We start from the raw sequence: 12871 nt of genomic DNA on the forward strand, positions 1-12871 counted from the left end.
TTATTACCCTATTAGCTTGTAAGCTTTTTATATTTTGCCTGAGGACTTTTTTACGGGAAGAAACGAGTAGACGAGTCGCCTGATTGTAAGCAATTACTGACGCTAATGGACACCTCAGAGCGGTTACCAGTGTATAGACGGCATTAATGATTCATATAGTTAGTGTAAAAATACTCTTTCAAAGGTCGCAAGGGTCCTGCAGGGCAATTATGGTCTGTCATTAAATATATCTCTATCGTCTACCGAAGGTGGAATTATATTGTAGCTCAAAGCATACTAAAGTTATAAATCGGGGTTTAATAAAATGAACGCGTCGATAGATAAATGATAAGTGTGTGAGTGACCACTATTGTCTTTTATAAAAATCCATTCAATAGCTGCCTTTATTTCGTTGCGGAATGTGTTTTGGAACAATAAAATGCACGGATTTTTCAAATTGACAGCTGTGACACCTGTCAAAGTTTGATTTGACATATTGACAAATGTCACATACACCCGAAAAACATAGAAGTCAAAGATGAAAGTAAGTTGTGTGTTGTAAAAACTAAAGGAATTCCACCAAAAATGGTAAGTTTAATGAAATAACAATACTTAGTATATTAATGGTAATATTTGGGTTCTTGTAGTTTGTTACATTATTAATTGCTTTTGTTATATTTTTCAGTTGATGCAAGACGGACAAGCGGGCAGGAGAATGATAGTGAAATATTTAAGAGGATACGTACCCGGGAGCACAAACGTTTACGATAATATCGTTATCTCTATCGCTCTTCAATATTGGCGCGACAGAGCCAGACTGTGTTTCAATCGGCGTCTAGCGACGGCGAATTTCCTCTGAGCAATTCAGTCAGGGTATGCTGCAAACATACCAAGGAGCCAACAAGGAATGTTGCCTAGGCTTGCCGCGAGAGATGTGAAATGCCATGACACAGACAAATTTTAAGTGGGCATGATATATAATTATATACTCAACAACAGCGGGCACTACAAGGCTCTGGCATAGAGTACCTAGAGCATGGAATGAGGTACATAAATTAAATATTTATAAATATTATAGGATGTTCTTACACATATTGACTGAGTCCCATGTTACGCTCAAGACGGCTTGTGTTGTAGGTACTCAGACAATGATATATATAATATACAAATACTTATATACATAGCAACAAATCCATGACTTGGGAACAAATATCCGTGCTCATCACACAAGTAAATGCCTTTACCGGGATTCAAACCCAGGACCGCGGCTTAGCGAGCCGGGTCACTACCCGCTAGGCCAGACCGGTCATCTCATGCGAATACTATAATTTCTAATGGTTATGTAGGTACTAGCTGACCAATATAAAAAAAAAAGTGAATGACATTTCAAACAGATAATTCTTAAAATTTATTATTGAAAGAATGATAGTGTATAAAGGCAGTATAAACTTCCATAACTTAATTCTAATTAACACAAGTCACATTATAATCTATTGCCTCAAGCACGAGAGGCCTTGGTCACTTTTTCTTTCATATGTGTAATTTATTTCGGTTTTAATTCCATAACTTAATTGATACATAATAACTATAATAAATGTCTCTTGTTAATCATATATATATTTTTTCCCAAATCCAGTTTCTAATAATTGTTGCAGGCTACCATTGCATAGTTAAATATGATGTGGCTCCTTCTTGTCATACTTTCTACAGCTGCAGAAAAAGAAAAACAATATGACAGTGAACCATACTTCGGCCAGTGAGGTGTAATTGAACTAAATGCCATAAAACCAACTTGTTTGAAATAGTTTGAATTGGTCCAGAAAAGTTATAAGTGTGAGTGTTACTTTTGTAATAATTAAGCCTTTTAGCGTGCCTGCGTGGTGACAGGTTAGGAATTTCACCACCCCTTTCTTCCCGTGGGTGTCGTAGAAGGCGACTATGGGATATGGGTTAAATTGTGGTGTAGGCGAGAGGCTGGCAACCTTTCACTGCAATGCCACAGTTTCGTTTTCTTTTAGCCCCTTATTTGCCAAGAGTGGCCCTGAAGCTTTAGTGGTTTCATGTGCTCTGCCTACCCCTTTATGGGATACAGGCGTGATTATATGTATGTATGTTAAGTCCTTTATTCAACATCGTGAGGAAACCGGACTAATCCCAATAAGGCCTAGTTACCCTTCGGGTTGGAAGGTCAGATGGCAATCGCTTTCTTAAAAACTAGTGCCTACGCCAAATCTTGGGATTAGTTGGCAAAGCGGACCCCAGGCTTCCTTGAGCCATGGCAAACGCCGGGATAACGCAAGGAGGATGATGATGATTCATAAACATTTAACAGCCCCTCTAGCACAACTTGCCCTGTCGCGCGCGAGTCCATACTTGAAGTCGCGTTTGATGTATGGACTCGCGCGCGCGACTAGGCAAGTAGGCAAGTTGTGCTAAAGGGTCTAATGACCAGTTTGGCTTAGCGCATAGTGACCCTACCTTCTAAGCAGATATTCTAGGGATTGTATATGTATATTTGTCCCGGAACCATGGATGTTTATTTTGAATATTATATACTTACATCATATGACTTATTTAAGATGGTTATTCATCATTAAAGTTACCATAAAAGGTGACCTCTCTAATTTAATTTATTTTTTGTTTCAGTCATGGTATATTAGAAAACACTGAAGATGTCGAGGAAATACAAGAAGTTGATGTCGATCTAATCAGAGATATTAATTATTAGAAATGAATGTATTTGAAATACTAATATAAAATACCTATTTTCAATTTTAAATACTTTTATCAAAAACTATTTTGTATTTTATTTCAAATACTATAAAGTGGATGTGTTTTGCATTTTTTTAAACTTTAAAATACAAAATTCTTTTTCACCACACCAACTGGTAGAAGCTCTCTTCATTCTCCAAAAAACGGATGAGAAAGTTGAATTTTATCCGCAAGATTGCAAAGTTGTTTCATACAGACTTTAACTTGTCCTAAGCTGGCTGGTAGATTTTGCCTTTTAAGTAGGTATGGTGTTTTTGAATCATATCATACCTACTCGCATATGTTTAATAAATTGATGATTTTGATTTAGGTACAGTTAGTATTTTCCTCGTATTGCTGTGGTGAAAAAAACTGGTGTTTCCCTCGGGGCAAAATTTGTATAACCATTGTGCCTTGAAACCCTCGCAACGCTCAAAACTAATAGTGCTGCACCTAAGAAAGGTTACTTGTTAGATTAGTTTGTTTGTTTTTGCACTTCTTCGTTACTTTATATAAACTGCATTAAGTTGTGACAATAAAGATTATTAATTCAATATTTTTATACGACATACATAAAAAATATGGAAATATATGGAGAATGGCTCTAATTTCCAGTTATCTGAACTTGTGAAAGTTTTAACAGTGTAGAACTTAATTTCAATGACCGAAGAGCTGGCGACTTCCTCACACAACTTATCAGCATTGCGGTACAGCGAGGGATACAATGCCTTAAGGGCCTATTTTAGACATTAGATTTAGACAAAGATTATGTACATTTCTACGATGAAAAATAGTGTACAAATGTCAGTAATAAATGGTACCTATTTTCTTTAATTTATATTTTTCTGGGTTTTGTAACACAACAGTACAGTACATTTTAACTCAGAACCCATATACAAATGTCTTAAGTACATTTTACACCTACTGTACCTGAAATTTACATACTGTTTTTTGTCAAATAAAAAAAATATTTTATTTTGGAAATTGTATTATTTACCTATTTCAAATATTCTCGCCGGCACAGAGGTGACTATCAGATTTTGTTAAGGCTGTATGCAGTGTGATAGTAAAACAAAATAATGTCCTAAATAATTGTTTATTGTGGACGCTCGCACGCCAGCTCTTGACAACAGCCAGCAGTTCATTGCATCATGCTTAGATAGGCCGAGAGGCACCTCTTCCATAGTTCCTCTTGAACCACGAATTTTCTGGAAGAATAAAAAAGAAACAGGTACAGGCAACCAATCTGAATCCTAGGCCACGGTAGGATCCTTTTACAGTAAAATTCAAACTGACTTATATAGCAAATAAAGCACAGTATCAATAAGAAGGGGTTCTAGAGTGGTCTAGGATGCTAATTAGTTGACTGTAAATGTAAGCAGCAGTTTAGAAATTATTGTCACACAAGAAGTCTATTTTTAGGTTGTACCTACTTGGTTCAAAAAATGTGGCAAATTATCAATATAAAAAGAAACAGGGACAACGTGTCTGGTGGGAGGAGAGAGTAAACTTGAAAGTGAGTTGATACCTTATGTAAAGGGAACATGATGTTTGAATTGCCTTAACTGACCTAGATAATAACTTTATTTTCATAAAATAAATGATGGTATATTCTGTGGAAGTGTTAAAACTACAGCATACTCCTATACAATTGGAATCCACTGAAACAGAACAAACACACTGTAACAGTGTAAAATTAACCATTAATAGTTGTTCTCCATTGTGTGAGTTTGTCTAAATTTATACCTAATTTTAATTTAATATAAACAGTTTAATAATAACGCGCTGGTGGCCTGGCGGTAAGAGCCTGCGACTTTCGATCCGGAGGTCGCCGGTTCGAACCCCGGATCGTACCAATGAGTTTTTCGAAACTTATGTGCGAAATGCGAAATGTCATTTGATATTTTCCAGTCACTTTTCGGTGAAGTGAGGAAACCGGACTAATTCCAATAACGTCTAGTTTACCCTTCGGGTTGGAAGGTCAGATGGCAGTCGCTTTCGTAAAAACTAGTGCCTATGCCAAATCTTGGGATTAGTTGTCAAAGCGGACCCCAAGCTCCCATGAGCCGTGGCAAAACCGGGATAGCGCAAGGAGGATGATGATGATAAACAGTTTAATAAAAAGGATAATTGCAATCAAGTTTACAAATTATAAACCTGCTTAAACTTAGCTACTTAAATCATTTATGGGGCAATACATATCCTTTGTAAAACAGGTACTAAAGAATTTCATTCTCAGAGGTAACTGATTAACATATCAACCAAACAATAGCTACCTACCTACCTATCTCACTGCACAATCAATAGGTACTTATAGAGATAGTGCTAATTATTTTTTTATGTCTAATGGTTTAGTAGGTACTCAAATGACATACTTGCCTTCTGTTGACATCAGATATGTACAATGTCAATTGATTGAGATGCTGGGTCATATCACAGTAGTCTACCAAATGGATGAGCCATAATCTTGTCTAGTCTTGTGTTGGTAGTTGGCACTAGCTCTGCTAGGGTGGATAGGTAATTAAGAACCTAAAACAAATTAGTAAAATAAAATAAAATAAAAAAGCCTTGTACAAATACCAGTGGCAGCTGGTGAAAATTTCTGCAAGGCAACACTTAGCAAAAAGAAACCTGTCTTAACATTAGGTACTTTACAATTTAGTCCCATAGATCTATCATTAAAACAAATAAGTAATCAGAACAGCTGCAATTTTTTCAAGTTGATATTTCTCCTTGGGATATGAATAAATAATTATTTTGCCAAAGTAATAGCTGATTTTGTGTTTGATTAACAGATATATTAGAGTAGGTATGGCAAAGATACTTTTGAAGTGCTTTTGATAACAATGATGATGCTATGTGGGAGTTTTGTGAAATGATGATGTTTGCTTGAAGCAGCTCTGTCTGTCTCTAACATACAAACTTTTACATTAACATTAGTTAGGCATCAAGAATGTATTTACTTAACTAGATACACTGCAATCATGTCAATTTTATAAGTAGCTTTACCTTAGGGCACTAGGTAATCCATCACGGTTGTTAGATTTGTGATTCTCGGCGTTAAGTTGGGGAATGTGAAATGCACTGTCGCCTCCTTATGCACTCTGTAAATACTTATTTATGCCATTTCTTCATCGTACTTATCAGACGGGTTGCGAGCGTCTCTTGAAGCGTCTGTGTATTGGAATTTTCGACTAAAATTTCTTCTACAGCGGCGTCGAGTAGGTATAGCATAATTTGACTTTCCTGCAAAGAAATTATGAGAATAGTATACATAGCCGAACTTTCTAACTAATAAACTTCCAATATAATCATGGAAAACGGATGCTTACCGGATATTTATACTTTAAAATAGATCGATTCACTAGTTTTACTTCGACGATAAAGCTTATCGTGACCTCAGAACCACTTAGTTAAAATTAACTCCCCAAACTGTCAAAATGGGACGATCTGTCAAATGTATCCAACGAGCATGTTATGCGAATTGACGTTTATCAGCTCGGTCACTTACTGCTATAAATGTATAACTAACTTCATACTCTAACGAGCCAGCATGTTAAGAGCGATATATATCGAAAATTACTGTCATTTTATTGAACCCTAACTGTCAAATTATCTCTATCACATTTCCATGCTTCGCCCGCTGAAATATAATGTAATGCATATGCAGGCAATCATGGTCGCGCGATAAATGATAAAACATCAGGCCGTCCCTATCGCACTATTTGTAAGTTCGATAGGGACGGCCTGATGATTTATCATTTATCACGTGACCATGCTTGTCTGCTAATCATTTTCAACTGCCGCTATCAATGTTAAAACCTGCTATCCTTAGGGACCATCCACACACAAGCGACGCATGTCCTGAGACGCGGAACGGAACGGTCGCCAGCAAGCGACGACCCGCGTCGCCTGTCGGGCGTCTTACGCCTATACAAAATAAACTTTTTAACAAAAAATAAAACCGCCTTCAAAAAAAAGCGCGTTACAAAACACGTAGAAACTAAAAAGCAAAAAATAATAAACCTTTGAATTCAGATTTCTTATCGTATTGCAATAATCTAAACATCCAAATTATAAACAAATCAATTATTTTTGTAGTCGGTGCCAGACCTGTTCGTCGCCTTGCTATATTGCCTGTTTGGCCCCACCCAACCATACTCAGGCTGGCCCCGACTCCAAAAATAATTGATTTGTTTATAATTTGGATGTTTAGATTATTGCAATACGATAAGAAATCTGAATTCAAAGGTTTATTATTTTTTGCTTTTTAGTTTCTACGTGTTTTGTAACGCGCTTTTTTTTGAAGGCGGTTTTATTTTTTGTTAAAAAGTTTATTTATTTGTTGATTTTAGTGGTTCCTATTGATATTATATGTATCAATCCGAATATATGTACAGTAGTGAAATAATTATCCTTTAACTCCTAACCATTGAGGAGTTGACCTTCCATCATCAGCTCAGCCACATAAAATTATTACCATCAGGCGTAAATACTGGTGTACCTTTGAAGAATACATTAAAAACATTACATGTGCCTATAACATTTGAAGAGTTCCCTCGATTTCTCCAAGATCCCATCATCAGACCCCGACTTGGTGCCAATGGGACCATTTCGGGGTTATACCCGTTCGATCAAAAAAAAAATTTTGAAAATCGGTCCACAATTCTCGGAGATATCGAGTAACATACATACAAAAAAAAAACATTCAGTCGAATTGAGAACCTCCTCCTTTTTTGAAGTCGACGTTTTTTTTTTAAATTACATTCGGGCGGCGTGGCGCTGGCGTCCGTTCCGCGTCTCAGGACATGTGTCGCCTGTGTGTGGATGGTCCCTTACATTTTGCTCTCAACAATCCAATATCACATAACACGTTCTTACATCTTTTCTCTGCCATACCTTACCGTGCCGTCCGTGGCGTACCGTAAAAAACTCACCAAGGAACACCATTTATCACTTACCTGCTACTGACGTGAGATCGATCTACACTGGTAAATAGGTACGATAAAACAAGCTAAGCGGACGACTGCGTGTGAAGACCCCTTTACCTAGCCAACGTCACAATCACTTACGCTACGTGAGCGTCTTTTGACGTGGAACGTTAGGTGAACGTCTTTAAAAACCCGTAGTAGAGTGACCGGATCGAAAACCAGGTGTAACGAAAAGTATTATGGCGCGGTGGCTTATATCTCTGTAACTATAATACCTATATAAACAATTTTAACACGTTCGCGGACGCGTATTCTATAGCATACGTTTTTGTACTCCTTCTGGTGACGCGTATGCTATAGAATACGTTATTTGGTTTGAATTTCTGCGTCTGTTTGCTTAGTAATCTTCTTGTTCACAGTATAATATTATTCACCAACATTTCCTCTACCATTCACTAGAATCATAGTATGCATACTGCAACATTACATAGTTTTATCGCAGTTAAAAAATATGCTGTGGCGTCACAGATCGAGTTCACCTTTTTGTGACGCGTATGCTATAGAATACCTCTTTGTATAGAAATTTGCGCAGTAGCCCCGCGAGTGTCACCGGGAGTTGGCCCGTGAAATGTGGCCAAATTTCGAGCGCAAACGCAATTTTACGGATTGTTTAAAAAATCATAAGTAATTATTTTTACAGTTTATATATATTTTTGTGTTGCGGTTTTGTTAACAAACATGTCCTCTGTCGTTTTATAATAATACACCGTGATTTTGGTTACGATAAATTAAGAAAACCGAAGCATGTTTACACCTATTATTTGAGTAATTTCCTTCGTACTTAGTCATTGCTTTGCTCATATAATTGTGAATAAACCCTATTTCTGGTTGATACTGACTGTTTACGTTAAATTATATCTTTTTGAGTCAATTTTGTTGGTGTTTAACTACTTGAACTTGGTTTAGATGCTTGTAAAATAGCATATAAAGCTGGGCGAATCATCGCGTAGTGAGAGGTAGTGGATAAGTTCTACCCAGAAATCATCACACCAAATGAAGGCCTTTAGCACCTATACAACAGCAGGTTTGAACAAACATTATTCTAGTCTCAATGACGAAACGGGTGACTACAGTTCTGACGAAAGTTAGGTACTTACTCCAAAAGAGTCTGTAGGAGATACACATTTAGACAATTCTTCTTGTACCAAAAAACTCTGTATTCGTGAACAAGCTTTATACTTTTATTTGTGGGCATCATCCCCGCAGCCAGAAACACTAAATGTTTTATTTGATATGATTCTACAGAATGAATCTGCTGTATCACCATCTATGGATCGTATGCTATAGCATACGGTGTCATATAAGATCACATTTTGACTCAGTATTGTGTCACGGTATGCTATAGCATCGTATGCTATAGCATACGGTGTCACATAAGATCACATTTTAACTCTGTATTTTGTCAGGTATGCTATAGCATCCGAATGCTATAGCGTTCCTCGTCACATAATAACCCTAATATAAGCTGTCTGTAAGGACAGGTATGCTATAGCAGTCGAAAAATTCCCATACAAAATATTGGTGTCCCAGAGGGGTGACTGAGCGTCCGCGAACGTGTTAATTGATACGAATGTGTAGAGGAAAGTAGCCATTACTCGGACATACATAGTTTGCTGATATAGATGGCGCCACTTTTGCGGTAAAAGCGTTCCATTCGGGCCAAAAATAGCAGCGTTTTACCTTACAATAAAACGCATATTAAGCGAAGTACCTTATTTGAAGCCTATTTTATTATATTTGAGAGAGCAATCCTGCTAACAGATGACATAGCGGTTCACATATTAGCTGACAGTAGTCGCCATTATCCCCACCACCAGTTTTACCCTTCCAGTTTTATCCCCTCACCACCGGGCGGTGGCGCCTACGGGCGCCGTTTGCCTCATTGGTTCTCAAATTATAACCAAAACAACGTTGCAATAAGTGTACAATTTACTAAAAAGGTTGCAATAATTATTTTAATTATGTACATTTTAAATAAAAACAAATAAAAACAGGGAGATATCAGTATACATTGGAGTGTATAGGTGTTGGATTTTGCAACCTGAATGGTGAAGGTGATAAAATACATTAGTGAGTTAAACCTACCCTCCATGGGTGTAATAAAAGTAAAGTGGTGTATTGCAACGGAGTACTTTAGCCACTGGCGGCCTAAAAACTATAGGCTTCAAATAAGGTACTTCGCTTAATATGCGTTTTATTGTAAGGTAAAACGCTGCTATTAAGCTTCCTACCGTTATTTGAAGCCTATTTTATTATATTTGAGACCTGTCTGTGACCGCCTGGTGGCCCGCATAACGCCAATGTGATTAATTCCTCATCATTAGTGAAACTGGTGGAAACAACTAGTGCACTTAATAATCTGCGTGTGTGGGTGAATCATTTCAATTCAACCAACTAAGTGGAATCTGCAGTGATACATGTTACTATTTTTGTGAATACTGTATTTTTAATAAATCAATGTGAATCAAGTTATAAGATTAAATCTTATTTCTAAAAGCGAGTTCATATTTTTATTTCATTTCACCCATCAAATCATAATTTTCGGTATTGTCTGTTTCTATTAATTTCAGGATCCTTTATCATTATGCATCGATCTACTTCGCAAAAAGGAAGTGAAATCTTGTTGAGGCATTACAAGCCACAATGCTATTTGTCTTTATCACAGCAAAGCATATATGTTAGATCTATAGATCTCAGTATAACTAAGGCATAATACTGTTTAGGTTACGTTACAGACATATAAAGATATATAAAATCGACTACAATATTTCCTTACTTTGTTGTTAGCATATAATGGCTAAACAATGTCAAGTGTGTACGTACAAATTTGAACAAAGGTGATCATTGCGTGATGTCACAGTATGTACATGCATTGTATTTCCAGGCCGATTTAAGTTGGCATATACGAACAAAAGACGAATTTCATGTGCCCACCTAAAGGTGAATAATAGTAGTATACAGAGCGCAGCTATTTAGGCAATAAATTATCTTTTAATTTATAAGATTTTCGTTTCAATCCATTTTTAATATGTACCACCCTATAAGTGGTTTCATTTTGTTGTACATATACGTATTTGCAATTAGTTGGGTTGATATGGTAAGCAGCACTACCTTTGCTAATAAGTTGTAGTATAGCTAGAAAAACACTGGTTTTCACTTATCATTGTAATATATAAGTACCAACTATATCTGCTGGATACCCATTATGGTAAGATAAATAAATAACTTGGACTGTAGGCCTAACTGAAGTTCAGTTATATTTGAAAACAAGACTAAAAATAGTTCCAAAATAGATTTTAGCATTGATTTGGCCCCATAAATTAGTTATGTCACAGGCGCATAGCTCTAATATTAGTACATTTTATGTATTTTAGACGAGTAGCCAAGCAAGACACTAAATAATTCATAACTTATTTTTGTCAAAAACAAGGGAAGAATGTAGGCAGACTCGGCGATCAGTTCTTGTTGAACATTGGTAATATTCTTGCAGCAATAACCTTCGCGGTTATTTGCCTGAATGAAGCTCCCCGAATAATTAGTGTTTGATACTAAAAATCTTAAAGAGCCGTCTTTTAGCGTTAGGAGCAGATTCAAGCTAATGAAGAGGTACATGTTGTATGTACATTCTTCTAACGTCACATTTAGGATTACGGTGCATCCCTTTTCTCGAAAAGAACTTTGGCCTCCTTCTTACCCAGAGAGCGGGTTTCTGTGGGATGTTAGACAAGTTGTCTAGGAAATCTAGAAGGTTCTTGATTTGGAATCGATATCAATCATTTGATTTAAAAGCCTTGTATAGCATGGCTTATTGTCGTTCGGACAGGTACCGTACAGATAAATTTTATTCATCTCTGATCATATCATACCCTATGTGGGTCATAGGTATTTACATACGGTAAACATCCAAATTGTTCTTATATATATTATACGTGGAAGGTTAAAGAATTCCAACGTTATATTCACATACAGCGGGGTACAACCTTATATATTATTATGTCCACAGAAGGAAGTGAAGTGTCTAACTCATAGGAAATTAATAAAGGGTTAAAGATCTACCGTGCCTTTGATGACGAGAATTTGATAGTCAACACAAATTGTCAGGTTTTTGCAAGCCAATTACTCAGTTCCAGTATAGATTACCACAATCTTAGATATAGGAACAATTTGGTTATTTACCACTTTTACCAGGCAAGCTGGATTACGAAGATTACACCCACTAATCCAACCTTTATTTAATAAGGAACTAGGCTCATCCCGTTCCACGTGACTTGTATTCAAAGTCATTGATTTGGTGCTGGCACAGAATATATAAAAGTACAAGTACAGAAGGCTCACTGTCAACAACCTGTCAATGGACTGCATACGACATTGAGTTCTATTGCGCAGCGACAAGGTCGTCAAACTTTATGAGCCGCGAACTCGCGGCCGCCGGAATGTATGGAAGAAATGCGGAGTGAGCCGCCCCTGGTGCTGGTTTCAGCGCTAGTGCGAGCTTCACGCTGCTAGCGGAGCCGGCAATACATATGTGGTTGAAAGGAGCCATTGACCGGTAAGTTCGCTTAGCTAGTCGCTGGCGGCTGAATAGGTTAGGTTAGGTTAGATATTTCATGAATATGATGATTTGTATTTGAAATGTATATTTACTTAATAGCATGCGTTTTCGTGGTAGTAGCCCGATACGCAATAATACACAGTATATGACTTGTGGTTGCTTTGCGGAAGCATATATTTATGTTACATATTGTAATATGGCCAGACGCTTAATTAACCACTTTGCGGGTCTTCCCTATACGCAGGGGCTATGCTAATCTTCTGTCATTCCAATTTAAGTATATGTACTGCCGAAGCAAATACTACTTGCATTATCAAAGCACTTGTTTAGCGATATGTAACAGGCTAATACATATGTTTTATCATATCTTGCTTACCTACTTAAACCCTGCAAAAACAGTTTAAGAATGCTGTTTACATTAATTTAAGAATATCCGGTTCCTGATAGTTCTAGCAGAGAGCTGAGTTGTAAGTTTAACACGCCCTGCGGAGGCTATAGCCGTGACGGCCAAAATCTCTTCAGAGATTATGTTTCGTTGGCTGAATATTCACAATATATTCATAATATTCACACGCCTTACGCAGGCAAATTATGAATA

General features: G+C 36.9%; 2 long non-coding RNA genes and 1 pseudogene across 3 annotated transcripts; 1 reads left to right on the plus strand and 2 right to left on the minus strand.

The window, feature by feature from the left end:
- The first annotated feature begins 200 nt into the window (after positions 1-200).
- Positions 201-2735, plus strand: LOC125234079. The gene is made up of 4 exons (XR_007177927.1): positions 201-567; positions 665-1025; positions 1635-1812; positions 2626-2735. It is a non-coding gene; the product is annotated as an uncharacterized LOC125234079 (long non-coding RNA).
- Positions 2736-3779: 1044 nt separating this feature from the next.
- On the minus strand, positions 3780-6367 carry LOC125234080. Of its 2 annotated transcripts, XR_007177929.1 has the most exons (4): positions 6063-6367; positions 5740-5976; positions 5106-5259; positions 3780-3938 (listed from the first exon to the last, which is right to left on the minus strand). It is a non-coding gene; the product is annotated as an uncharacterized LOC125234080 (long non-coding RNA). The 2 variants fall into 2 exon arrangements; XR_007177928.1 differs by having other exon boundaries at positions 3786-3938; positions 5740-6367.
- A 6108-nt stretch (positions 6368-12475) lies between these two features.
- LOC125234314 lies at positions 12476-12575 on the minus strand (annotated as a pseudogene).
- Between the last annotated feature and the right edge of the window lie 296 nt (positions 12576-12871).

The sequence above is a fragment of the Leguminivora glycinivorella genome, chromosome 15 (genome assembly GCF_023078275.1).
Source record: "Leguminivora glycinivorella isolate SPB_JAAS2020 chromosome 15, LegGlyc_1.1, whole genome shotgun sequence".
Classification (NCBI taxonomy): Eukaryota; Metazoa; Arthropoda; class Insecta; order Lepidoptera; family Tortricidae; genus Leguminivora; species Leguminivora glycinivorella.